General features: G+C 31.1%; 2 long non-coding RNA genes across 2 annotated transcripts; both read right to left on the bottom strand.

Moving 5' to 3' along the window:
* Positions 1-370: 370 nt before the first annotated feature.
* On the bottom strand, positions 371-11,772 carry LOC143047205 (uncharacterized). The gene is made up of 5 exons (XR_012969436.1): positions 11,698-11,772; positions 10,690-10,757; positions 6,872-6,939; positions 5,193-5,260; positions 371-555 (listed from the first exon to the last, which is right to left on the bottom strand). It is a non-coding gene; the product is annotated as an uncharacterized LOC143047205 (long non-coding RNA).
* A 289-nt stretch (positions 11,773-12,061) lies between these two features.
* LOC143047206 (uncharacterized) lies at positions 12,062-27,450 on the bottom strand. Its single transcript, XR_012969437.1, has 4 exons — positions 27,363-27,450; positions 17,100-17,160; positions 15,877-16,708; positions 12,062-12,129 (listed from the first exon to the last, which is right to left on the bottom strand). It is a non-coding gene; the product is annotated as an uncharacterized LOC143047206 (long non-coding RNA).
* Positions 27,451-27,967: the final 517 nt, after the last annotated feature.

Genomic DNA, 27,967 nt, shown 5'->3' with positions numbered 1-27,967 from the left:
CAATTACTATCAATTCTAATTAAAAAATGCCGCATTCGAATCGAAATTTTAATAAAAGAAATTGATTTAAGACCAAATTTGCCATAAAATTCTAAGCTATTGTTACAGTAAAACATAGTTTCAAGTACAATTTTAATGAGCAAATACTAACATGCGACTCATCCTGGTGCGTTATCTTCCATGAAATCTCTCTCGTTGGAGTGGAACATATATGGGTATCTGTAACAAAAGGAAATTATAATTTAGTATCAGCTTTAAAATGGGGAATATTTTTTGGCTATTGAAATTAATGTGATGTGTTTTATGTCAAATTTTAAATCAGTGACACTTAATATACAATTACTATCAATTCTAATTAAAAAATGCAGCATTCGAATCGAAATTTTAATAAAAGAAATTGATTTAAGACCAAATTTGTCATAAAATTCTAAGCTATTGTTACAGTAAAACATAGTTTCAAGTACAATTTTAATGAGCAAATACTAACATGTGACTCATCCTGGTGCGTTATCTTCCATGAAATCCCTCTCGTTGGAGTGGAACATATATGGGCATCTGTAACAAAAGGAAATTATAAATTAGTATCAGCTTTAAAATGGGGAATATTTTTTGGCTATTGAAATTAATGTGATGTGTTTTATGTCAAATTTTAAATCAGCGACACTTAATTTAAAATTACTATCAATTCTAATTAAAAAAATGCCGCATTCGAATCGAAATTTTAATAAAAGAAATTGATTTAAGACCAAATTTGTCATAAAATTCTAAGCTATTGTTACAGTAAAACATAGTTTCAAGTACAATTTTAATGAGCAAATACTAACATGTGAGTCATCCTGGTGTGTTATCTTCCATGAAATCCCTCTCGTTGGAGTGGAACATATATGGGTATCTGTAACAAAAGGAAATTATAAATTAGTATCAGCTTTAAAATGGGGAATATTTTTTGGCTATTGAAATTCATGTGATGTGTTTGATGTCAAATTTTAAATCAGCGACACTTAATTTACAATTACTATCAATTCTAATTAAAAAATGACGCATTCGAATCGAAATTTTAATAAAAGAAATTGATTTAAGAACAAATTTGTCATAAAATTCTAATCTATCGTTACAGTAAAAAATAGTTTCAAGTACAATTTTAATGAGCAAATACTAACATGTGACTCATCCTGGTGCGTTATCTTCCATGAAATCCCTCTCGTTGGAGTGGAACATATATGGGTATCTGTAACAAAAGGAAATTATAAATTAGTATCAGCTTTAAAATGGGGAATATTTTTTGGCTATTGAAATTAATGTGATGTGTTTTATGTCAAATTTTAAATCAGCGACACTTAATTTACAATTACTATCAATTCTAATTAAAAAATGCCGCATTCGAATCGAAATTTTAATAAAAGAAATTGATTTAAGACCAAATTTGTCATAAAATTCTAAGCTATCGTTACAGTAAAACATAGTTTCAAGTACAATTTTAATGAGCAAATACTAACATGTGACTCATCCTGGTGCGTTATCTTCCATGAAATCCCTCTCGTTGGAGTGGAACATATATGGGTATCTGTAACAAAAGGAAATTATAAATTAGTATCAGCTTTAAAATGCGGAATATTTTTTGGCTATTGAAATTAATGTGATGTGTTTTATGTCAAATTTTAAATCAGCGACACTTAATTTACAATTAGTATCAATTCTAATTAATAAATGCCGCATTCGAATCGAAATTTTAATAAAAGAAATTGATTTAAGACCAAATTTGTCATAAAATTCTAAGCTATCGTTACAGTAAAACATAGTTTCAAGTACAATTTTAATGAGCAAATACTAACATGTGACTCATCCTGGTGCGTTATCTTCCATGAAATCCGTCTCGTTGGAGTGGAACATATATGGGTATCTGTAACAAAAGGAAATTATAAATTAGTATCAGCTTTAAAATGCGGAATATTTTTTGGCTATTGAAATTAATGTGATGTGTTTTATGTCAAATTTTAAATCAGCGACACTTAATTTACAATTAGTATCAATTCTAATTAAAAAATGCCGCATTCGAATCGAAATTTTAATATAAGAAATTGATTTAAGACCAAATTTGTCATAAAATTCTAAGCTATCGTTACAGTAAAACATAGTTTCAAGTACAATTTTAATGAGCAAATACTAACATGTGACTCATCCTGGTGCGTTATCTTCCATGAAATCCCTCTCGTTGGAGTGGAACATATATGGGTATCTGTAACAAAAGGAAATTATAAATTAGTATCAGCTTTAAAATGGGGAATATTTTTTGGCTATTGAAATTAATGTGATGTGTTTTATGTCAAATTTTAAATCAGCGACACTTAATTTACAATTACTATCAATTCTAATTAAAAAATGCCGCATTCGAATCGAAATTTTAATAAAAGAAATTGATTTAAGACCAAATTTGTCATAAAATTCTAAGCTATTGTTACAGTAAAACATAGTTTCAAGTACAATTTTAATGAGCAAATACTAACATGTGACTCATCCTGGTGCGTTATCTTCCATGAAATCCCTCTCGTTGGAGTGGAACATATATGGGTATCTGTAACAAAAGGAAATTATAAATTAGTATCAGCTTTAAAATGGGGAATATTTTTTGGCTATTGAAATTAATGTGATGTGTTTTATGTCAAATTTTAAATCAGCGACACTTAATTTACAATTAGTATCAATTCTAATTAAAAAATGCCGCATTCGAATCGAAATTTTAATATAAGAAATTGATTTAAGACCAAATTTGTCATAAAATTCTAAGCTATCGTTACAGTAAAACATAGTTTCAAGTACAATTTTAATGAGCAAATACTAACATGTGACTCATCCTGGTGCGTTATCTTCCATGAAATCCCTCTCGTTGGAGTGGAACATATATGGGTATCTGTAACAAAAGGAAATTATAAATTAGTATCAGCTTTAAAATGGGGAATATTTTTTGGCTATTGAAATTAATGTGATGTGTTTTATGTCAAATTTTAAATCAGCGACACTTAATTTACAATTACTATCAATTCTAATTAAAAAATGCCGCATTCGAATCGAAATTTTAATAAAAGAAATTGATTTAAGACCAAATTTGTCATAAAATTCTAAGCTATCGTTACAGTAAAACATAGTTTCAAGTACAATTTTAATGAGCAAATACTAACATGTGACTCATCCTGGTGCGTTATCTTCCATGAAATCCCTCTCGTTGGAGTGGAACATATATGGGTATCTGTAACAAAAGGAAATTATAAATTAGTATCAGCTTTAAAATGGGGAATATTTTTTGGCTATTGAAATTAATGTGATGTGTTTTATGTCAAATTTTAAATCAGCAACACTTAATTTACAATTAGTATCAATTCTAATTAAAAAATGCCGCATTCGAATCGAAATTTTAATAAAAGAAATTGATTTATGACCAAATTTGTCATAAAATTCTAAGCTATCGTTACAGTAAAACATAGTTTCAAGTACAATTTTAACGAGCAAATACTAACATGTGACTCATCCTGGTGCGTTATCTTCCATGAAATCCCTCTCGTTGGAGTGGAACATATATGGGTATCTGTAACAAAAGGAAATTATAAATTAGTATCAGCTTTAAAATGCGGAATATTTTTTGGCTATTGAAATTAATGTGATGTGTTTTATGTCAAATTTTAAATCAGCGACACTTAATTTACAATTAGTATCAATTCTAATTAAAAAATGCCGCATTCGAATCGAAATTTTAATATAAGAAATTGATTTAAGACCAAATTTGTCATAAAATTCTAAGCTATCGTTACAGTAAAACATAGTTTCAAGTACAATTTTAATGAGCAAATACTAACATGTGACTCATCCTGGTGCGTTATCTTCCATGAAATCCCTCTCGTTGGAGTGGAACATATATGGGTATCTGTAACAAAAGGAAATTATAAATTAGTATCAGCTTTAAAATGCGGAATATTTTTTGGCTATTGAAATTAATGTGATGTGTTTTATGTCAAATTTTAAATCAGCGACACTTAATTTACAATTAGTATCAATTCTAATTAAAAAATGCAGCATTCAAATCAAAATTTTAATAAAAGAAATTGATTTAAGACTAAATTTGTCATAAAATTCTAAGCTATTGTTACAGTAAAACATAGTTTCAAGTACAATTTTAATGAGCAAATACTAACATGTGACTCATCCTGGTGCGTTATCTTCCATGAAATCCCTCTCGTTGGAGTGGAACATATATGGGTATCTGTAACAAAAGGAAATTATAAATTAGTATCAGCTTTAAAATGCGGAATATTTTTTGGCTATTGAAATTAATGTGATGTGTTTTATGTCAAATTTTAAATCAGCGACACTTAATTTACAATTACTATCAATTCTAATTAAAAAATGCCGCATTCGAATCGAAATTTTAATAAAAGAAATTGATTTAAGACCAAATTTGTCATAAAATTCTAAGCTATTGTTACAGTAAAACATAGTTTCGAGTACAATTTTAATGAGCACATACTAACATGTGACTCATCCTGGTGCGTTATCTTCCATGAAATCCCTCTCGTTGGAGTGGAACATATATGGGTATCTGTAACAAAAGGAAATTATAAATTAGTATCAGCTTTAAAATGGAAAAGATTTTTTGGCTATTGAAATTAATGTGATGTGTTTTATGTCAAATTTTAAATCAGCAACACTTAATTTACAATTACTATCAATTCTAATTAAAAAATGCCGCATTCGAATCGAAATTTTAATAAAAGAAATTGATTTAAGACCAAATTTGTCATAAAATTCTAAGCTATTGTTACAGTAAAACATAGTTTCAAGTACAATTTTAATGAGCAAATACTAACATGTGACTCATCCTGGTGCGTTATCTTCCATGAAATCCCTCTCGTTGGAGTGGAACATATATGGGTATCTGTAACAAAAGGAAATTATAAATTAGTATCAGCTTTAAAATGGGGAATATTTTTTGGCTATTGAAATTAATGTGATGTGTTTTATGTCAAATTTTAAATCAGCGACACTTAATTTACAATTACTATCAATTCTAATTAAAAAATGCCGCATTCGAATCGAAATTTTAATAAAAGAAATTGATTGAAGACCAAATTTGTCATAAAATTCTAAGCTATTGTTACAGTAAAACATAGTTTCAAGTACAATTTTAATGAGCAAATACTAACATGTGACTCATCCTGGTGCATTATCTTCCATGAAATCCCTCTCGTTGGAGTGGAACATATATGGGTATCTGTAACAAAAGGAAATTATAAATTAGTATCAGCTTTAAAATGGGGAATAGTTTTTGGTTATTGAAATTAATGTGATGTGTTTTATGTCAAATTTTAAATCAGCGACACTTAATTTACAATTAGTATCAATTCTAATTAAAAATGCAGCATTCGAATCGAAATTTTAATAAAAGAAATTGATTTAAGACCAAATTTGTCATAAAATTCTAAGCTATTGTTACAGTAAAACATAGTTTCAAGTACAATTTTAATGAGCAAATACTAACATGTGACTCATCCTGGTGCGTTATCTTCCATGAAATCCCTCTCGTTGGAGTGGAACATATATGGGTATCTGTAACAAAAGGAAATTATAAATTAGTATCAGCTTTAAAATGGGAAATATTTTTTGGCTATTGAAATTAATGTGATGTGTTTTATGTCAAATTTTAAATCAGCAACACTTAATTTACAATTACTATCAATTCTAATTAAAAAATGCCGCATTCGAATCGAAATTTTAATAAAAGAAATTGATTTAAGACCAAATTTGTCATAAAATTCTAAGCTATTGTTACAGTAAAACATAGTTTCAAGTACAATTTTAATGAGCAAATACTAACATGTGACTCATCCTGGTGCGTTATCTTCCATGAAATCCCTCTCGTTGGAGTGGAACATATATGGGTATCTGTAACAAAAGGAAATTATAAATTAGTATCAGCTTTAAAATGGGGAATATTTTTTGGCTATTGAAATTAATGTGATGTGTTTTATGTCAAATTTTAAATCAGCGACACTTAATTTACAATTAGTATCAATTCTAATTAAAAAATGCCGCATTCGAATCGAAATTTTAATAAAAGAAATTGATTTAAGACCAAATTTGTCATAAAATTCTAAGCTATCGTTACAGTAAAACATAGTTTCAAGTACAATTTTAATGAGCAAATACTAACATGTGACTCATCCTGGTGCGTTATCTTCCATGAAATCCCTCTCGTTGGAGTGGAACATATATGGGTATCTGTAACAAAAGGAAATTATAAATTAGTATCAGCTTTAAAATGCGGAATATTTTTTGGCTATTGAAATTAATGTGATGTGTTTTATGTCAAATTTTAAATCAGCGACACTTAATTTACAATTAGTATCAATTCTAATTAAAAAATGCCGCATTCGAATCGAAATTTTAATAAAAGAAATTGATTTAAGACCAAATTTGTCATAAAATTCTAAGCTATCGTTACAGTAAAACATAGTTTCAAGTACAATTTTAATGAGCAAATACTAACATGTGACTCATCCTGGTGCGTTATCTTCCATGAAATCCCTCTCGTTGGAGTGGAACATATATGGGTATCTGTAACAAAAAGAAATTATAAATTAGTATCAGCTTTAAAATGCGGAATATTTTTTGGCTATTGAAATTAATGTGATGTGTTTTATGTCAAATTTTAAATCAGCGACACTTAATTTACAATTAGTATCAATTCTAATTAAAAAATGCCGCATTCGAATCGAAATTTTAATATAAGAAATTGATTTAAGACCAAATTTGTCATAAAATTCTAAGCTATCGTTACAGTAAAACATAGTTTCAAGTACAATTTTAATGAGCAAATACTAACATGTGACTCATCCTGGTGTGTTATCTTCCATGAAATCCCTCTCGTTGGAGTGGAACATATATGGGTATCTGTAACAAAAGGAAATTATAAATTAGTATCAGCTTTAAAATGGGGAATATTTTTTGGCTATTGAAATTAATGTGATATGTTTTATGTCAAATTTTAAATCAGCGACACTTAATTTACAATTACTATCAATTCTAATTAAAAAATGCCGCATTCGAATCGAAATTTTAATAAAAGAAATTGATTTAAGACCAAATTTGTCATAAAATTCTAAGCTATCGTTACAGTAAAACATAGTTTCAAGTACAATTTTAATGAGCAAATACTAACATGTGACTCATCCTGGTGCGTTATCTTCCATGAAATCCCTCTCGTTGGAGTGGAACATATATGGGTATCTGTAACAAAAGGAAATTATAAATTGGTATCGGCTTTAAAATGGGGAATATTTTTTGGCTATTGAAATTAATGTGATGTGTTTTATGTCAAATTTTAAATCAGCGACACTTAATTTACAATTACTATCAATTCTAATTAAAAAATGCCGCATTCGAATCGAAATTTTAATAAAAGAAATTGATTTAAGACCAAATTTGTCATAAAATTCTAAACTATCGTTAGGCCAACTAAAATTAATTAGTAGATTTTCATCCAAATTTCTGAAAAAAATGGGGCGGGTGGGAGGATTTTATTTTTTAAATTTTATTTCATATGAAACCATTTTGTGACGAATTCTTCATGTATGCAAGTGTAATAATAAGCTTATAAATAAGCTTATATCATGTATACACAGGTATGAGGAATCTTACATTATTTTTCAAATCCTAAAATAAATGTCTCTAATTGCGGCTTTAGAAACTAAACAACAAAGACGTGAAGAAATGCTCTCTTCGGTTGGACTTTCTACACCAAATGTATTTGGGTTCCTAAACGATTGTTTTTAGTACCCATAAAATGAAGCAAATGCATTGGTATGCAACACAATTATTATGAGTACAGAATAAAATGAAAACTCAAACAGTGTTTAAAATAATAGGGTTGCCAACTTGGTACAGTACTTATGCATTTATGCAAGATGAAAATTACCATGTAAAACACATGTGAACTTAATAAAAAAAAAAAGAAGTTGTTGTTTAATGACCCTTTTGGGGATATTGGGACATTTTGTGTTAATCAACAAGAAAAGACAGTCATGGGTAAAATCTAAGGGCTTCTGTAAATAAAAAGCGTATGTTAGTCGACTTTTTAAACTCAATAAACAAGTTCGTGTTTGTGTTTCAATATCTTTAATCCAGTCATGTTTTCTGTATCAATGGGTTCCACGATTTTTGCGCTTTGGATATCTTTCACATTCAAACTTCCTGACACAAAAATATTGCCTAAAAAATCCAGTTTTCTAATCACAGAAATTTGTGACATACCGCGATTTGTGGTCTAGGACACAGCGTTTTTCTCGTAACACGAATATTTCACGTCATTATCGTTATCAGTTTTTACTCTCGAAAGATGATGTTGTCATCATATAGCAGCAGAAAATGTCGACAATCATTTTGGTTAGATTTACTCGAGGTACAAAACCGAAAATTGAAACAGGAAGTCATAAATGAAACGAAATTTTAACGGTTATCGGTAACGGAAACGAACAAAATCCGTAAATCGTAAATTTTATAAAATAAAAAAAATCGGGGCGGGACGATTTCAGAGGGGCGGGCGGGGATGAAAATCTATCAATTAATTTTAATTGGCCTTACAGTAAAACATAGTTTCAAGTACAATTTTAATGAGCAAATACTAACATGTGACTCATCCTGGTGCGTTATCTTCCATGAAATCCCTCTCGTTGGAGTGGAACATATATGGGTATCTGTAACAAAAGGAAATTATAAATTAGTATCAGCTTTAAAATGCGGAATATTTTTTGGCTATTGAAATTAATGTGATGTGTTTTATGTCAAATTTTAAATCAGCGACACTTAATTTACAATTACTATCAACTCTACTTAAAAACTGCTGCATTCGAATCGAAATTTAAATAAAAGAAATTGATTTAAGACCAAATTTGTCATAAAATTCTAAGCTATTGTTACAGTAAAACATAGTTTCAAGTACAATTTTAATGAGCAAATACTAACATGCGACTCATCCTGGTGCGTTATCTTCCATGAAATCCCTCTCGTTGGAGTGGAACATATATGGGTATCTGTAACAAAAGGAAATTATAAATTAGTATCAGCTTTAAAATGCGGAATATTTTTTGGCTATTGAAATTAATGTGATGTGTTTTATGTCAAATTTTAAATCAGCGACACTTAATTTACAATTACTATCAATTCTAATTAAAAAATGCCGCATTCGAATCGAAATTTTAATAAAAGAAATTGATTTAAGACCAAATTTGTCATAAAATTCTAAGCTATCGTTACAGTAAAACATAGTTTCAAGTACAATTTTAATAAGCAAATACTAACATGCGACTCATCCTGGTGCGTTATCTTCCATGAAATCCCTCTCGTTGGAGTGGAACATATATGGGTATCTGTAACAAAAGGAAATTATAAATTAGTATCAGCTTTAAAATGCGGAATATTTTTTGGCTATTGAAATTAATGTGATGTGTTTTATGTCAAATTTTAAATCAGCGACACTTAATTTACAATTAGTATCAATTCTAATTAAAAAATGCCGCATTCGAATCGAAATTTTAATATAAGAAATTGATTTAAGACCAAATTTGTCATAAAATTCTAAGCTATCGTTACAGTAAAACATAGTTTCAAGTACAATTTTAATGAGCAAATACTAACATGTGACTCATCCTGGTGCGTTATCTTCCATGAAATCCCTCTCGTTGGAGTGGAACATATATGGGTATCTGTAACAAAAGGAAATTATAAATTAGTATCAGCTTTAAAATGCGGAATATTTTTTGGCTATTGAAATTAATGTGATGTGTTTTATGTCAAATTTTAAATCAGCGACACTTAATTTACAATTAGTATCAATTCTAATTAAAAAATGCCGCATTCGAATCGAAATTTTAATATAAGAAATTGATTTAAGACCAAATTTGTCATAAAATTCTAAGCTATCGTTACAGTAAAACATAGTTTCAAGTACAATTTTAATGAGCAAATACTAACATGTGACTCATCCTGGTGCGTTATCTTCCATGAAATCCCTCTCGTTGGAGTGGAACATATATGGGTATCTGTAACAAAAGGAAATTATAAATTAGTATCAGCTTTAAAATGCGGAATATTTTTTGGCTATTGAAATTAATGTGATGTGTTTTATGTCAAATTTTAAATCAGCGACACTTAATTTACAATTAGTATCAATTCTAATTAAAAAATGCCGCATTCGAATCGAAATTTTAATATAAGAAATTGATTTAAGACCAAATTTGTCATAAAATTCTAAGCTATCGTTACAGTAAAACATAGTTTCAAGTACAATTTTAATGAGCAAATACTAACATGTGACTCATCCTGGTGCGTTATCTTCCATGAAATCCCTCTCGTTGGAGTGGAACATATATGGGTATCTGTAACAAAAGGAAATTATAAATTAGTATCAGCTTTAAAATGCGGAATATTTTTTGGCTATTGAAATTAATGTGATGTGTTTTATGTCAAATTTTAAATCAGCGACACTTAATTTACAATAACTATCAATTCTAATTAAAAAATGCCGCATTCGAATCGAAATTTTAATAAAAGAAATTGATTTAAGACCAAATTTGTCATAAAATTCTAAGCTATCGTTACAGTAAAACATAGTTTCAAGTACAATTTTAATGAGCAAATACTAACATGTGACTCATCCTGGTGCGTTATCTTCCATGAAATCCCTCTCATTGGAGTGGAACATATATGGGTATCTGTAACAAAAGGAAATTATAAATTAGTATCAGCTTTAAAATGGGGAATATTTTTTGGCTATTGAAATTAATGTGATGTTTTTTATGTCAAATTTTAAATCAGCGACACTTAATTTACAATTACTATCAATTCTAATTAAAAAATGCCGCATTCGAATCGAAATTTTAATAAAAGAAATTGATTTAAGACCAAATTTGTCATAAAATTCTAAGCTATTGTTACAGTAAAACATAGTTTCAAGTACAATTTTAATGAGCAAATACTAACATGCGACTCATCCTGGTGCGTTACCTTCCATGAAATCCCTCTCGTTGGAGTGGAACATATATGGGTATCTGTAACAAAAGGAAATTATAAATTAGTATCAGCTTTAAAATGGGGAATATTTTTTGGCTATTGAAATTAATGTGATGTGTTTTATGTCAAATTTTAAATCAGCGACACTAAATTAACAATTACTATCAATTCTAATTAAAAAATGCAGCATTCGAATCCAAATTTTAATAAAAGAAATTGATTTAAGACCAAATTTGTCATAAAATTCTAAGCTATTGTTACAGTAAAACATAGTTTCAAGTACAATTTTAATGAGCAAATACTAACATGTGACTCATCCTGGTGCGTTATCTTCCATGAAATCCCTCTCGTTGGAGTGGAACATATATGGGTATCTGTAACAAAAGGAAATTATAAATTAGTATCAGCTTTAAAATGCGGAATATTTTTTGGCTATTGAAATTAATGTGATGGGTTTTATGTCAAATTTTAAATCAGCGACACTTAATTTACAGTAACTATCAATTCTAATTAAAAAATGCCGCATTCGAATCGAAATTTGAATAAAAGAAATTGATTTAAAATCAAATTTGTCATAAAATTCTAAGCTATTGTTACAGTAAAACATAGTTTCAAGTACAATTTTAATGAACAAATACTAACATGTGACTCATCCTGGTGTGTTATCTTCCATGAAATCCCTCTCGTTGGAGTGGAACATATATGGGTATCTGTAACAAAAGGAAATTATAAATTAGTATCAGCTTTAAAATGGGGAATATTTTTTAGCTATTGAAATTAATGTGATGTGTTTTAAGTCAAATCTTAAATTAGGGACAATTAATTTAAAATTACTATCAATTCTAATTAAAAAATGCCTCATTCGAGTCGAAATTTGAATAAAAGAAATTGATTTAAGACCAAATTTGTCATAAAATTCTAAGCTATTGTTACAGTAACACAGATTTTTATTGTCTCACTAATATTAACATAGTTTCAAGTACAATTTTAATGACCGAATACTAACATGTGACTCATCCTGGTGTGTTATCTTTCATGAATTCCATCTTGTTGGAGTGGAACATATATGGGTATCTGTAACAAAAGGAAATTATAAATTAGTATCAGCTTTAAAATGGGGAATATTTTTTGGCTATTGAAATTAATGTGATGTGTTTTAAGTCAAATCTTAAATTAGGGACAATTAATTTACAATTACTATCAATTCTAATTAAAAAATGCCTAGTTCAAGTCGAAATTTGAATAAAAGAAATTGATTTAAGACCAAATTTGTCATAAAATTCTAAGCTATTGTTACAGTAAAACAGATTTTTATTGTCTCACTAATATTAACATAGTTTCAAGTACAATTAAAACCGAATTCTTCAGAGAACAATTGAAGGTCTTTCCACCTCGATAATAAGAATGAAATTTAAACAAGAGTGCACACACTGGAATGTCTCACCTTCTTTACTAATCATTGATATTATGTTGATACTCCTAAATATAAAGCTTTATTACGACTGTCACATAAACTTAACATGAATCATGAAAATGAGGTCAAGGTCAGTTGAACCATATGCCAGGCAGACATGTACAGCTAACAATGCTTCCATACAACAAACATGACAAATATAGTTGAGCCTATTGCTTATAGTTTAAGAAAATAGACCAAAACACAAAAATTTAACACTGAGCAATGAACCGTGAAAACCAGGTCAAGGTCCAATAAAACCTGCACGATTGACATATAGATCATAAAATATTTCCATACACCAAATATAGTTGACCTATGACATATAGTATTAGATAAAAAGACCAAAACTCAAAAACTTAACTTTGACCACTGAACCATGAAAATGAGGTCAAGGTCAGATGACATCTGCCCGCTAGACATGTACACCTTACAATAATTCTATACAACAAATATAGTAAACCTATGGCATAAAGTATGAGAAAAATAGACCAAAACACAAAAACTTAACTATAACCACTGAACCATGAAAATGAGGTCAAGGTCAGATGACATCTGCCCGCTAGATATGTACACCTTACAATCATTCCACGCAACAAATATAGTAAACCTATTGCATATAGTATGAGAAAAACAGACCAAAACACAAAAACTTAACAATAACCACTGAACCATGAAAATGAGGTCAAGGTCAGATGACACCTGCCAGTTGGACATGTACACCTTACAGTCCTTCCATACACCGAATATGCTAGACATATTGCTTATAGTATCTGAGATATGGACTTGACCACCAAAACTTAACCTTGTTCACTGATCCATGAAATGAGGTCGAGGTCAAGTGAAAACTGTCTGACGGGCATGAGGACCTTGCAAAGTACGCACATTTGAAATATAGTTATCCTATTACTTACAGTAAGAGAGAATTTAACATTACAAAAAATCTGAACTTTTTTTTCAAGTGGTCACTGAACCATGAAAATGAGGTCAAGGACAATGGACATGTGACTGACGGAAACTTCGTAACATGAGGCATCCATATACAAAATATGAAGCATCCAGGTCTTCCACATTCTTAAATATATAGCTTTTAAGAAGTGAGCTAACACCGCCGCCGCCGCCGCCACCGCCGTAGCCGCCGCCGCCGGATCACTATCCCTATGTCGAGCTTTCTGCAACAAAAGTTGCAGGCTCGACAAAAACGATGTTAGAAAATGTCACTCCGTGTTGATGTAATGTGGTAAATCAAACTGATAATTATATAAAAAACTAAGATTGATAGGTTGATGCAGAAGACTTTACTTGTTTTATAATGAACCAAAAAGAATTTTTAGCAAAGGTCAAAATCTAAAACAATTGACCTTTGACCTTGACCTCAATTTCAAGGTCATAGGTCAGTGATCTCAAATCAAAAGACCCCAGGTCAATCATTTGTATGGTTGTGGAGAAATATTGATTTCAAATACATAAGGGAAGAAAACTCCTATAAGGGTTAAGCAAAACACTTCGACTGAAATAGGTTGAAGTTGTGCCTTTTTGTAAACAGTAATTTGGCAAACAAATCATATCATTAACTGTAACAGTTTCTTTTGAATAACGATAACAAGCAAAATTCCAAATTTATAACATGACGTTGACCTTCGATCTTGATCTGAATTTCAAGGTCATAGGTCAGTGAACTCAAAACGGAAGACCGGAGGTCAATCACTTGTATGGTTGTGGAGAAATACTGATTTGAAATACATAAGGGGAGAAAACTCCTATAAGGGTTAACCAAAACACTTTGACTGAAATAGGTTGAAGTTGCGCCTTATTGTAAACAGTTATTTTGCAAACATATATCATTTACTGTCACAGTTTCTGTGGAATAATGATAACAAGCAAAATTTAAAAAATAAGTGTTCGGTCACACAGGGTGAGTTTTGAAACCCTATTACTGTACAACATCATTGGCCAAAAAATCCATTCGATATGTTGTAAGACAACAAAAGCATCTCACGACGGCAGAAGAAAAAAAAAATAATCAGAAGAAAAACAAAAGGTCTTTCCACGAAAAGTGGAAAGACCTAATTCTAATGACCAAATACTAACATGCGACTCATCCTGGTGTGTTACCTGCAATTTATACAAAGTATTAGAAAAGTATTGTTTTTACCCCTTTTTGGCCCCCAATTCTAAGCAGTTTGGGCCATAACCACCTAAATCAATTCAAACCTTCCTTTCTAAAATAGAACCTTGTGGCACAATTTCAAAAAGATCCATACACTTACACAAATTATTGTCTCGAAACTAGAAAAATACTTATTTTGACCCCTTTTGGGCCCCTTGTTTCTAAACTATTGAGACAAAAACTCCCAAAATCAATTCCTGTACTGGTTATAAACCTTTTGTTAAAATTCTATTGATTTCTATTTACTTATTCATAAGTTATTATGCAGAAACCATCTGTCTTTGGACAATGCTGACAACGAAGTGATATCAATATACAACCAATTTTTTTTTAATTTTGGCAGTCGTTTAAAAAGGAGCGGTCATAATAGCTGTATCATAAGCATTTTAACCAATTCTCCATATTTGAAATTAAGACAATAGAAGAAATTGATTCAACTGAAAAAACAAAACTTACTTTTAAATCTCTGAAATTTTCTTTATTGTACAAGTTTTTATCATTAAACAAGAATGTGTCCAAAGTACACAGATGCCCCACTCGCACTATCCTTTACCATGTTCCATGGACCGTGAAACTGGGTAATAATCTAATTTGGCATAAAAAATTAGAAAGATTATACTATAGGGAACATATGTACTAAGTTTCAAGTTGATTGGACTTCAATTTTATCAAAAACTACGTTGACCAAAAACTAACCTGAAACTCCCACTTTCATTTTCTACGTTTAGTGGACCGTGAAATTGGGGTCAAAAGTCTAATTTGGCTTTAAAATTAGAAAGATCATATCATAAGCAACAAGTGTACCAAGTTTCAAGTTGATTGGACTTCAGCTTCATTGAAAACTACCTTGACCAAAAACTTTAACCTGAAGGGACAGACGAACGGAGCCACAAACCAGAAAACATAATGCCCCTCTACTATCGTAGGTGGGGCATAAAAAATCTTTTTTTTAAGGTAGTCGCTGAACCATGAAAATGAGGTCAAGGACATAAGACAATGTGACCAATGGAAACTTCGCAACATGAGGCATCTATATACAAAGTATGAAGCATACAGGTCTTCCACCTTCTAATATATTAAGCTAACACCGCCACCAGATCAATATCCCTGTCAAATTTTCTGCTACAAAAGTTGCAGGCTCGACAAAAATGATCCATTTTGTTTACAAACATGAACATAGTTTTAAGGAAATACGTACATTATGACTTTGCTATCTGCCATGAATGTGTCTTCTTCCGTCAAGGAGGGCAACATAAATTAAAGAAATTTAACAAAAGCTCTTAATTTATATCAGCTTTAAAGAGAAGCTATTTGCTGTTACAATTTTTCAGAATTTTTTATCAGTGAAAATACAGCCAATTATGAAAATCTATTTTGGTGCACCAGCCATTAGCCTTGCTATCAAATTTCACAAATTGGTAAATATTAAAATAAAATTTTCTAAACACTTAAAATTGACAAACTCATTTATACTCTGGAGAAACTATAATAAGTCTTGGGTCAAAGTCAATCCAATGTTTTAATGCATGAACATTTATCAATGCAACTATCAAAAACATGATTTCATCATAACACATCAATATAGAGGTCAATAATGACTATGTTTTTGAAGGAGCTAGTTCCAGTGGTCACTAGTCCCATTTAACTTGGATATTATGTCTAAAGTCTTTAGTCTAGGTGCAGTGTTTGTCTTCAGTCCAGGTGCAGTGTTTGTCTTCAGTCCAGGTGCAGTGTTTGTGCAATACATAGGATCTACAGAGTACAGATGAGTAAAATTATTTTTAATCAAAATTTTCTTCACAAATTTGTAATATATTTGGTGTATGACTTAGAATACACTTAGAAGTTTAGTGTGCTTAAAGGGATTCATGCGGTTACGACTTATTGTTAAAAGAAATGGCATCCAACATCATAACCAGTTTTTGGAAAAATGAAAAGTTATCTGTAATTGATGTAAGCACGACTATGGCTAATGTTATATTGGAAAAGTTTTTGATTTCTTTAAATTATGTTATCATTTTAAAGAAATGCTGAAAAAAATGTTTATCAAAATTATATACCAAGAAACAAGATTAAGAGAAGGCATACACATAAATTAGCTCATTTAAATACATATCTTAAATACCGAAATAAATATAATTAAAAACAATCTTAACTAGTTTTAAATGCTTTAAAATGGACCTCCTCTCAATGTGATTAGAGTTATCTCCCTTGGCATACTTCATGAAAACAACTACCAGTCACTTTTCAATAACTTTTTTCAGTTCATGGTGATTAAGAACTTGAAATACTGAAGGATTTTTCTTCAGTTAATACTTATATTTAAGTATCTTGTGATATGAATGATGCAACAAAAAACTAATCACCATGTATATGTTAATACTAATATTCTTAATTACCACACTTTTTGTTATACATTACCTTTACATTACTTTCTCTAAACCTTAGGTTGTTCAAATTTTCTGCTTTAGTTATTAGATTTCTGTAAAATATCAAATTTGCATATATATAAATGTTGGAAAATAAAATTGAGAAAGGAAACGGGGAATGTGTCAAAGAGACAACAACCTGACCATAGAAAAAACAACAGCAGAAGGTCACCAACAGGTCTTCAATGTAGCGAGAAATTCCCGCATCCGGAGGCGTCCTTCAGCTAGCCCCTAAACATATATATACTAGTTCAATGATAATGAACGCCATACTTAACTCCAAATTATACACAAGAAACTAAAATTAAAATAATTCAAGACTAACAAAAGCCAGAGGCTCCTGACTTGGGACAGGCGCGAAAATGCTGCGGGGTTAAACATGATTATGAGATCTCAACCCTCCTCCTATACCTCTACCCAATGTAGAAAAGTAAACGCATAACAATACGCACATTAAAATTCAGTTTAAGAGAAGTCCAAATAGAAAGTAAGCTTACTCCTAATTTTAACCATGATTTTGTTTACTTAAGCGATAAATTTAGATATGATCCAGCTAAACTTAACAAATGCAAGTGCAACCTCAACAGAAGGGCAAGGCCAAATAATGAGATGTGCCTAGGTAATACAACTGCAGTGTTCTCCACAGGATTTTTGGATATAGCGCTGTGGTAAGTGTGTAATTTTCAACAATTCTTAGGAACTTTGTTGCGGTGCACGGTTCGTTTGTAATTAATTTGTTATGTGTTTTTTTTATATTATGCTATTGGTGTTTTCTCTTGTAATGAGGTCCTCATCATGCTCTTGGAAGTTACCCCTTTGTTTGCTAATGTTATTGTCTGGATATAGAAGAAGTCTTTATTTCTCCATTGTAAAATCATATAATCCTCATACTATCTGTGTATCAAAAAAAACCCAAGAAGAAGTCTTTTTCCGTGATAGGTCTATAGTACCAGACTGCCTATGTGAAGATTTCTTAGCACTATAACAGGTGATGTTGCAGAACATGTAAGACCAACAATAAAGTCATTGTCAGCTTCTGTGTTTGGTTTTGTATCCCACTGTAGAGTGTACAGTTAACCTTACAACGTTTGACAGGAATTGATATTTTAATGAAGCATAATGATTTCTCATTTTTCTGAACTTAACGTTTTATAATATTCAAATGGCTTCATCCAAGCTGGACATGGAGAAAGTGAATTTCTCATGTCGTATCAGCTTGGGGTTTGTTTTTCTAATCATATCCTCTCAATTGTTTTCAAATGGTAAAATTCACTACTGCTGACTAAACAATTATTAGATGGAATAGGTGATAATTAATACTTCAAAGACTTGCTCAATTTCGGGGTTCGTATGGATGTAAGCCCGGCAAATTGTAACAAACCCCTGTGTTTGATCGTTTTTAAGATCATTGTTTTTTTCAAGTTCGTAAAACAAGTTTGTGAGTGTCGGGAAATGCAGTCAATTTATTTCATCTCATTTCATTCATATATGCCTCTATATATTCTTTAAATTAAAAAAAATTGATGTCAATGTTGAAATCTTTGGTTATTTTGATCTTTCAAAGTCAACATTTTGTAAAATTTATTAGACTGGTCCTGCGGAGTTACTTAATACAACAGAAATAATTCATTCAGAAATAGTTAACCAGTCGATCACGCAATCAGGATAAGATATTCAATGATTTTCTGAGTGAACTAACAATTGTACAAATGTCAAGATTTATTCTAAAATGCAAACAAAGTTGAGCATGGGAGAACATAGGTCTATTATGTTCACTGTAAAAGTGAAAACTTCCTCACTAAGCTTTCAAACAGTAGGTGTTTCAGGCCCGTAGCCAGGAATTTCCAAGGAGGGGTTCGATGGATTCACAAACTCGACTTTAACAGTCACAATTCGAACAGAACATTGACTTTAACAGTGCTTATTTTTTTAAGGGGTGGGGGGGGGGGGTTCGTCCGATGTTACTCATGTAAAACCATTCAAAAGGGAAAATCAACGGTCTAATCTATATAAAAAACGAGAAACGAGAAAAATGTATAAATTACATAAACAAACGACAACTACTGTACATCAGATTCCTGACTTAGGACAGGTGCAAACATTTGCAGCGGGATTAAACGTTTTTGTTTTTTGTCCATGGATTTATGAGTTTGAACATCGGTATACTACTGTTGCCTTTATTTTTTAATGGTACCAAACCTACTCCCTTTTTCTGAAACCATAGCATAACATCAAACATAGAAAACCACACGATAAAATATGAAATGCTTAACTCAATCAAAAAACATAAATTAACATACTATGAACAAATAAATTTGATCTGGGATACCTGAATGCAAATGCACAGTTAACAAAAGGTTAGGGACAAACATTCAAGGCCAAAAATCAAACAAACAAGTCAAAACAAAGCCATGGCAAAACCCCACAGGGAAATATTTAACCCTTAGAAAATAATCACTTCTGAAAAAAAACGGTTTTAATAATATCTACAGGTAAATGAAAAATAACTTTGTCATTTTAGGTATACTACTTATGCATATAAAATTCTTCCAATAATTAGGAATACCAAGAATTTGTTCTATCATATAAATACATAATTTAACACTAGATACAAATTGGGGTAATGACTATAAAGGACAATAACTCCTTAAGGGGTCAATTAACCATTCCGGTCATGTTGACTTATTTGTAAATCTTACTTTCCTGAACATTATTGCTGTTTACAGTTTATCTCTGAAGCAAATGAAATCCATTTGTTTAAATGTGTAAAAATTTAAGAAAGTAGTAATAACATCTATGGGACAGAAACCTTACAGCAAACCAACCAATGAAATGACTTGTAAAGGTCATTTTTGAAGCATTTTTTGAATAAGAATTGTAGCCAGTCTCTGAGTAGCCAGTAGGTACATATAATAATATAATAATTTAGAGGACAGTGAGTGAAGAAATGAAAATTAAATAATGGATAAACTATATTGATTTTTTTGGTGTTTCTTTCAACTGACACACTTTTTCTTTGTTTATAATTGTCTTAATGGGCAGTTAAAGCATCCCTTCTATTTAAACTCTGACAACAAATAATTTTGACCTTTGATCTATAAATATAAAGACAAAAAAATAATTTATTTTCTGAATTTCCATCCTAGATAGCCAGGTGCAATCTGATAGTGATAGTCAAGATGTCTGAAATTCTCGCTTCCTTATTTTTTTTAATACTCTTTATCCTCCATTTGCTTTTTCATTTTTTTACTCTACTCATTACTCTTTTTGTCTTGCTTGTCCACTTTATTATAAAGTATTTATCAACGATCATATAAAATGACACTTCCAGTCATGATGGATAAAACCTAATCTACGATCCCGGGTCAATGGACACAAGAGTGCACACGCTGAAATGTCTCGCCTTCTATACTAACCATTGATATTATGTTGATAGTCCTAAGTATAAATTAAGCTAAGCTTTATTACAACTGTCACATAAACTTAACATTAACCAAGATAACTAAACAAAGACCAATGAACCTTGAAAATGAGGTCAAGGTCAGATGAACCATGCCACGCAGACAAGTACAGCTAACAATGCTTCTATACAACATATATAGTTGACCCATTACTGATAGTTTAAGAAAAATAGACCAAAACACAAAAACTTAACACTGTGCAATGAACCGTGAAAATGAGGTCACGGTCAAATAAAACCTGCGCGACTGACATAAAGATCATAAAATATTTTCATACACCAAATATAGTTGACCTATGGTATATGGTATTAGATAAAAAGACCAAAACTCAAAAACTTAACTTTGACCACTGAACCATGAAAATGAGGTCAAGGTCACATGACATCTGCCCGCTAGACATGTATAGCTTACAATCATTCCATACAACAAATATAGTAGACCTATTGCATATAGTATGAGAAAAACAGACCAAAACACAAAAATTTAACTATAACCACTGAACCATGAAAATGAGGTCAAGGTCAGATGACACCTGCCAGTTGGACATGTACACCTTACAGTCCTTCCATAGACTGAATATGCTAGCCCTATTGCTTATAGTATCTGAGATATGGACTTGACCACCAAAACTTAACCTTGTTCACTGATCCATGAAATGAGGTCGAGGTCAAGTTAAAACTGTCTGACAGACATGAGGACCTTGCAAGGTACGCACATATCAAATATAGTTATCCTATTACTTATAATAAGAGAGAATTCAACATTACAAAAAATTTGAACTTTTTTTTCAAGTAGTCACTGAACCATGAAAATGAGGTCAAGGTTATTGGACATGTGACTGACGGAAACTTTGTAACATGAAGCATCTATATACAAAGTATGAAGCATCCAGGTCTTCCACCTTCTAAAATATAAAGCTTTTAAGAAGTGAGCTAACACCGCCGTAGCCGCCGCCGCCGGATCACTATCCCTATGTCGAGCTTTCTGCAACAAAAGTTGCAGGCTCGACAAAAACCAATGCAAACCGACTCGTGTCCGCATACTTATTTATATCTATTTTGGTAATCAATCTATTTCCTGTATTATGTAATATTTATCGTCATGAACATTGTTTTTACTCGCTGACCATTGATTTATTTTACATCAATTAAACATCTTTATACATTTGAATTTATTCTATATTTTTGTTGGATTTGAACTTTTTCTTTTATAATTTTTTACTTGTCCACAGGCAACCCAGACAAAAATAATTACTTGTCCAGTTGTTCAAATGTACAAGTCGGGCGAGTCAGGCATAGCATTTCCACACCCCTCCTCCTGTGATGAAATAAACATTTTGCCATCATTTAATCTTTCTCAACCAATATTACAAAGAGAAATAATCCAATCATTTAAATTTCGGATAAACTCGGCCATGATCAACTCAGACCAAGACAAGACGAAACCCCACACTCAAAATCATGTCACAAAAAATTATAAAAAAAAACTTCGTTGCGGGGCCATAAAAATAAAACAAAATGGAAATACCGACCTACAAGAATTCTAGGTGAAACCACATTCCTAACTCTTTCAATATTTAATTTCCTATGGGTCAGTGGGCAATAATGACTCCTTTCTGTACACATTCCTCTGTTTAAATTGAAATTGGTTTTAATATAATACAATGTCTATTGACAGAATGAGTTAATTTTTCTCAAAGTATTGTCGTTTAAAAGTTTGACGAAAGTTACTTACGGAAGGGAGACAACTTATAGCGATAATATAATATATATATGACGGGCGTATAAAAAGGGTACATATATACTCCTTAAGGAGGCTCGCAGGTTTTTTCAGATTTCAGAAAAAAATTAAACATTTATTTTTCATTGCAAATTTTATTAATTACCAATTACCATAAGTAATTGTTACTTTATCATATGGTACAAAAATCATTCCAAAAAATCAATTCCTGTTGGCCCCAGGTGACTTTTAAAATGTAGATATCATTGAAAAAAATCCAAATCATCTCCCTTTGGAGAAAAAAATGCCTTTTTTGGCATTAAAATTGAACTATCTTATTTAACTCATTCGTGACCTATATTTTTTAGTGTTGTTTCCGAATAAGCTGTATATAAAATAAATAATTGTAAAATTTAAGCGATTTCTGTAATTAAGTTCTTTTTTTATTTCGATATTACCGCTTTTTCTCCTATTAGTTCAACAGAAAAAAAGGACATTAACAAAATTGTATGCTTCATTCGAAGGCAGATTGTGAACGTAAATGAACGATGACCCCATTTTTTTATTTCATTTTTCTATTAAGTATAAGATAAAGTTCATTTATAGAAAAATATAGCGAAATCTTGTATTAAATTAAAAAAATGATTTAGAACCCCTTAAGGGAAGTAAAAAACAGACCAAAACAAGTTATTTAAGTAACATGGTGAAATGCCTCGCCTTATTTAATACTAACTATTGATTTTATGTTGATAGTCCTATAAATAAATCCTTACAAATATCACATTAAATTAACATGATTCAAGAAAATGAAGTCAAGGTCAAATAAAGCAAACGAGAAATACATGTACATCTTACAATCAATCATTTTATATATATACCGAATATATAGTTGACACACTTCTTATAGTTTCTAAGTAAACTAAACATAGACCAATTAACCATGAAAATGAGGTCAAGGTCAGTTGAACCTTGCCAGACAGACATGTACATTGAACAATCAATAGATGCATTAAACATAGGTGACTTATTGCTTAAAGTATCTGAGAAGACAAACTTAACCATGAAAAACAGACCAACACACAAAAACTTAACACTCAGCATTATGAACCATTAAAAAGAGTTCATGGTAAAATAAACATCACAAATAATTCCATACACCAAATATAATTGACCTATGGCATATAGTATATCAAAATAGACCATAATTGAGGGGGCGGGGCCAAATAATCTCCATGGCAATAAAATGTGCCAATACTAATACAACTGCATACCGAATATCTTTGACCAGAGACATATATACATGATTTGACCTACCACTAGTGGTTCACCATAAACTAGACCAAATTACAAACTTATACATTTTTGACGCCGTCATTGCTGACGCCAGAAACAGCATACCTATGTCTCACTTTTTGACTCTGTCAAGCAAGAAAAATATGAATGATTTATTGATTGTTGGTGGTTGCTTAACGTATACAGAGCTCCAGATAAGCTGCGTATTTGCGTGATCACGCAATACAAATAATAAAAAACCCAATGCAATTGCCCATTGCAGGGTTCAATAACCCAATTAGGCTTAAATTAAAATATTGTTTGTTTGCAGTTTACCGACCGACCCTTGAAAATCCTCCCGACTGTGAAAATTTTATTGCTTTAAATTTGAAGAAATTTTTTTTAATACTTCTATTGACGCGATCCGGAACTTTGGGTCCTTTCCGGAAATGGGTCAATTACGCATTTCAAGTTCGGTTTTTCTTAGCTTCCAATCAAGCGTTCATGTGACCATTTAATGATAAAGCACATGGAAATTGTTTACAGGTATCCATGAAGTCACGGAGGAGTACTTTACGCTGTCGTCTCGTGTCAATTTTAAGACAAATAACAAACAAAAAAGTTTATTAGTAAACTGTTTATACAGATTCAGGCACATGTAATAATGTGTGATGATATCATTGACGATGATGCAGCGGATATTCATAACTGACACGATAACCATTCTGTCTCAAACAAATCGGGTACAGAATCTGTGGAGCCTGACTTTATGGAACCAATTTCAGTGGTTAAATAATTCGACAGCAGCTTGAAGTATGGCATATTTTCTACAAATCGTTGTGAAGACGACAAAGATGAAACCACTCCTCCGTGACTTAAATCTTCATGGATATCTGTAAACACGCCTGTACGGAGAAATGGGCTCATTTGAAATGTTAATGGATATAGATCATGCCAAATCAATAAGAAGCAACCCTAACTACACAAAGATGTAGAGAAAATGAATGGTTAGCTTGAAAAATAAATATACTCTCTCTATATTAAATCTATCTTCGATTGCAATGAGTATGCTCCTTTAGGATAAGGGGGGCTGCCCCACTCATTGCAATTACTCTCTTTCTTACAATATTAAATATACCCAAACTGTGTGGCCTGTGTGGATTCAATTAAAACATGTCCTTAGGAGCTATGCTGCCAATTTTTTGTATGCATTAAAAACATTTCAGTACAGACCATTTACTTTTAATGGGTTGCTATGGATTTCACCCCAAACTTTAGATTTCTTTGGTTTTCATTAAAGCCTGGCAAAAATATAACCTTATCACATATATTGTTAGAAATATGAAAACAGTCGAATGTCTTAATACTTTTTTTTCAAGTTGCCTTTTTTTCAATTGAGGAAGATTCAATGGTTATTTTTTTTCTATTAAAAATACACTCTTTAATACATTGTCTTATAAATCTTTAATATCTACATTTTTCCGATGAAAATACTCTACTCATGAAAACATTCTAGTCAAGAAGCATACATGTCTGAATATATTTCTTTAAAACAGTTCTAGTCATAATGACATTCCTTGTTTATAAGTGTTCCAGTATTTAATAATTATACCATATTTTATGTCATAAATTGGATAATGACACTATGTTAAAGTTTCAGTTTTGGTTAAAAAGTTTTTTATCTGAAAATACCTGTTCATTTGATGTTGGTTTTCAGCATGTCCAGTGTTTGTTGTTTTAAAATGTTTTTTTTTCTTCACAAGAAACTTGGTTTAGTGTAACTGCTTGTTTAAACTGTATTTTGGCTGATAAAATAAAATATTTTTCCTACCTACCGACCCTTCAGTCTGAAGGTACAGTCGGAAAACTGCAAACAAACATATTTTTAAGGTTGGCCTTAATTCAAAGGAAAACCCAATAATATGCCAAAACCATGAGTTCTCAACTCTTTTATTGGCTACCATTTGCGTTATTTACCCTTATCTGTTTACAGTCGTCGCGTAAACTATTTTTATAATATTTATAATTGGAAATTTCCTTTCGTTCTAAAAATAGATCCCTGCATCAAGTAGCTGAAATGGGTCCCTGTTAGAGTTTTCCGTTGCTCAAAGGGTACACGTGTTTTTGAAAACATTTCGATATTCTCGGCGTTTATCCAATTAGCGTGTGTCATGTAGTCATATTGTACACGTGTTTTTGAAAACATTTCGATCTTCTCGGCGTTTATCCAATTAGCGTGTGTCATGTAGTCATATTTTTTTCGCATTGCTCGGGATTTATCATAACATACATTGAATTAAAACGAAAGTGAATGTCCGGTAAAAATATTGAATAGAAGCATGTTTTCTGCTTCTTTTGAAAAGCTGAGGAAAAGTTATGATGATAACAAGACTCAGCCAGTGTTTTTAGGAAGTGTCCATCGAACACACGGGCGTGTGTGCGTACCTTAACGAGAACATTGCTAATAAAAACAGGCAGGGTTTCCTCAAAAACGAAATCAGATGGAAAAAGTGAAAGGCCAAATCAATTATGACATGATAAAGCATCAGAAACCAAAAGTTCTAATAAAAGACAAATAAACCCAGATTTATGAAAATTGGAATAAAACAAAACCGTTTAAGTATAATTAAAGTTTATATACTATTTTTTTCATTTTACTGTTAATTAATGAATACACACACATGCAGAATTTATTATATAAAGGTATAAGACGAGTGCCTGTGAATACACCTATCCGTTTTTTTACAGTTTATATGAGAAAATACAAAATTGGCAGAAGGTTTGAAAAGGAACACAAATTAAACAGGTCTACAATTGCTCCTCAGTGAATAAACCAAATAAAACAGCTATCAAATAACCCTAACCCTAAACCAAATAAAACAGCTATACAAAGAAAGAAACATATTTAAGATGGAAAAAATCTGGGGTTGCTATTGCCTAAATATTCAATATTGTGTTGATGAGAAACCCAATACATTAAGGAGCTTGGTGGTGAAAAACCCAATTTGATATTAACATGAGGGGTGAATTGGAATTGATCATGCAATTAAAAAACTTTGTCACCCAATTATATTTGAAAATGGTGGGTTAAAAACCCAATTTGTGAATTCTTATCTGGAGCTCTGACGTATAGTGGCAAATATTTCATGCATGTTGAATATTTAGAATGAAAACAAGTCAACAACAAATATTGTCTCAAAAAGAGGCCATCCGGGATGATGGTCATGGTCAGTAAAGGATCCAGAGGGAGGGTTCAGGAGTTGGAACCCCCTTCTGTTTGGACAATCAATGCATTTGAATGGGGACATTAAGTTGTCCCCCCCCCCCAAAAAAAAAAAAAAGAAATCCCTTTATCCTGGGTTGGGACCTATTTTAAAAATTGCTGGAATCACACCTGATGGTTACTTGACACTTTCTACTACGAAAATTTACAGGATAAGACTCGAATTAACCATATTAGATAAAACAATTTACTTTTCTATGGAATAATATTTCAAATCGATTGGCACATGCATACCGGTCAACTCGAATCGAAAATCCAGAGTTCAGTCCAATTCTTTGGTTGAACCAGAAACTTAATACAATAGCATTTAATATATATTAAAAGATAAAATCTTCTCTTCTTATCTTTATTATAAAATGTGTTAAACAGTTTGTATAAAGTGAATTACAAAAAGTTTTCTACGAAACTGAAATTAACATTCCGATACTGTGTAACTTTTAAAACTTGACTATTTATACTGCGTAACAAAATATGCTAGGCCATATATTATTTATAAATTTAAAGAAAGAATACAACCTACCTTTTAGACGAAACTTTCAAATCAAATGTGTTAACAGCCGTTTAGGGCAACATTTTTATATCAAAATGGATCCTTCCACAAGAGTTGAAAAATTAGATCAATAGAAAATTCCCGCCAATAGTAGCCCACAATGCATGTGGTTCGATGAAGCGTGAAGGAAAGGTCTTTGGGGGTTTACCGAATAGAGAATAATTAATCATTTTAATTGGCAAAAAAATCAAGATAGAGAAAAATGGGCAAGCATTATAGAAAAAAGAGAATAATGGATTGTAAAAATGGATTCCGCTAAAACATAAACTGAACGCTAAGAAAATGGAAAATTAATTAAAGAATTGGTAAAATTTGTAAAATAAAATAATTTGATGAAAATATACCGATTACAGTAAAGAACATGAATAGCTGCAATTTCACCAAAAAATAATCAGGCAGAAGCAGAAGCAGAATAAAGAATAGGGTAAAATTATACTGATAACAAAAAAGAGCAATGTTCAGCCGGAATACAGCTACCAATTAGTTATAGTTATAATGAGCTAATGTTTAAAAAAAGGGTAAAAAAATCACAATGAAGGACCCGGCTTATTTAGTGGCGGGTCAGGAAATTGTCA

This window comes from Mytilus galloprovincialis, chromosome 10 (genome assembly GCF_965363235.1).
Source record: "Mytilus galloprovincialis chromosome 10, xbMytGall1.hap1.1, whole genome shotgun sequence".
NCBI classification, from domain to species: Eukaryota; Metazoa; Mollusca; class Bivalvia; order Mytilida; family Mytilidae; genus Mytilus; species Mytilus galloprovincialis.
Note: the sequence above shows the minus strand (reverse complement) of the source record. Positions and strands in the feature narration are given on the sequence as shown.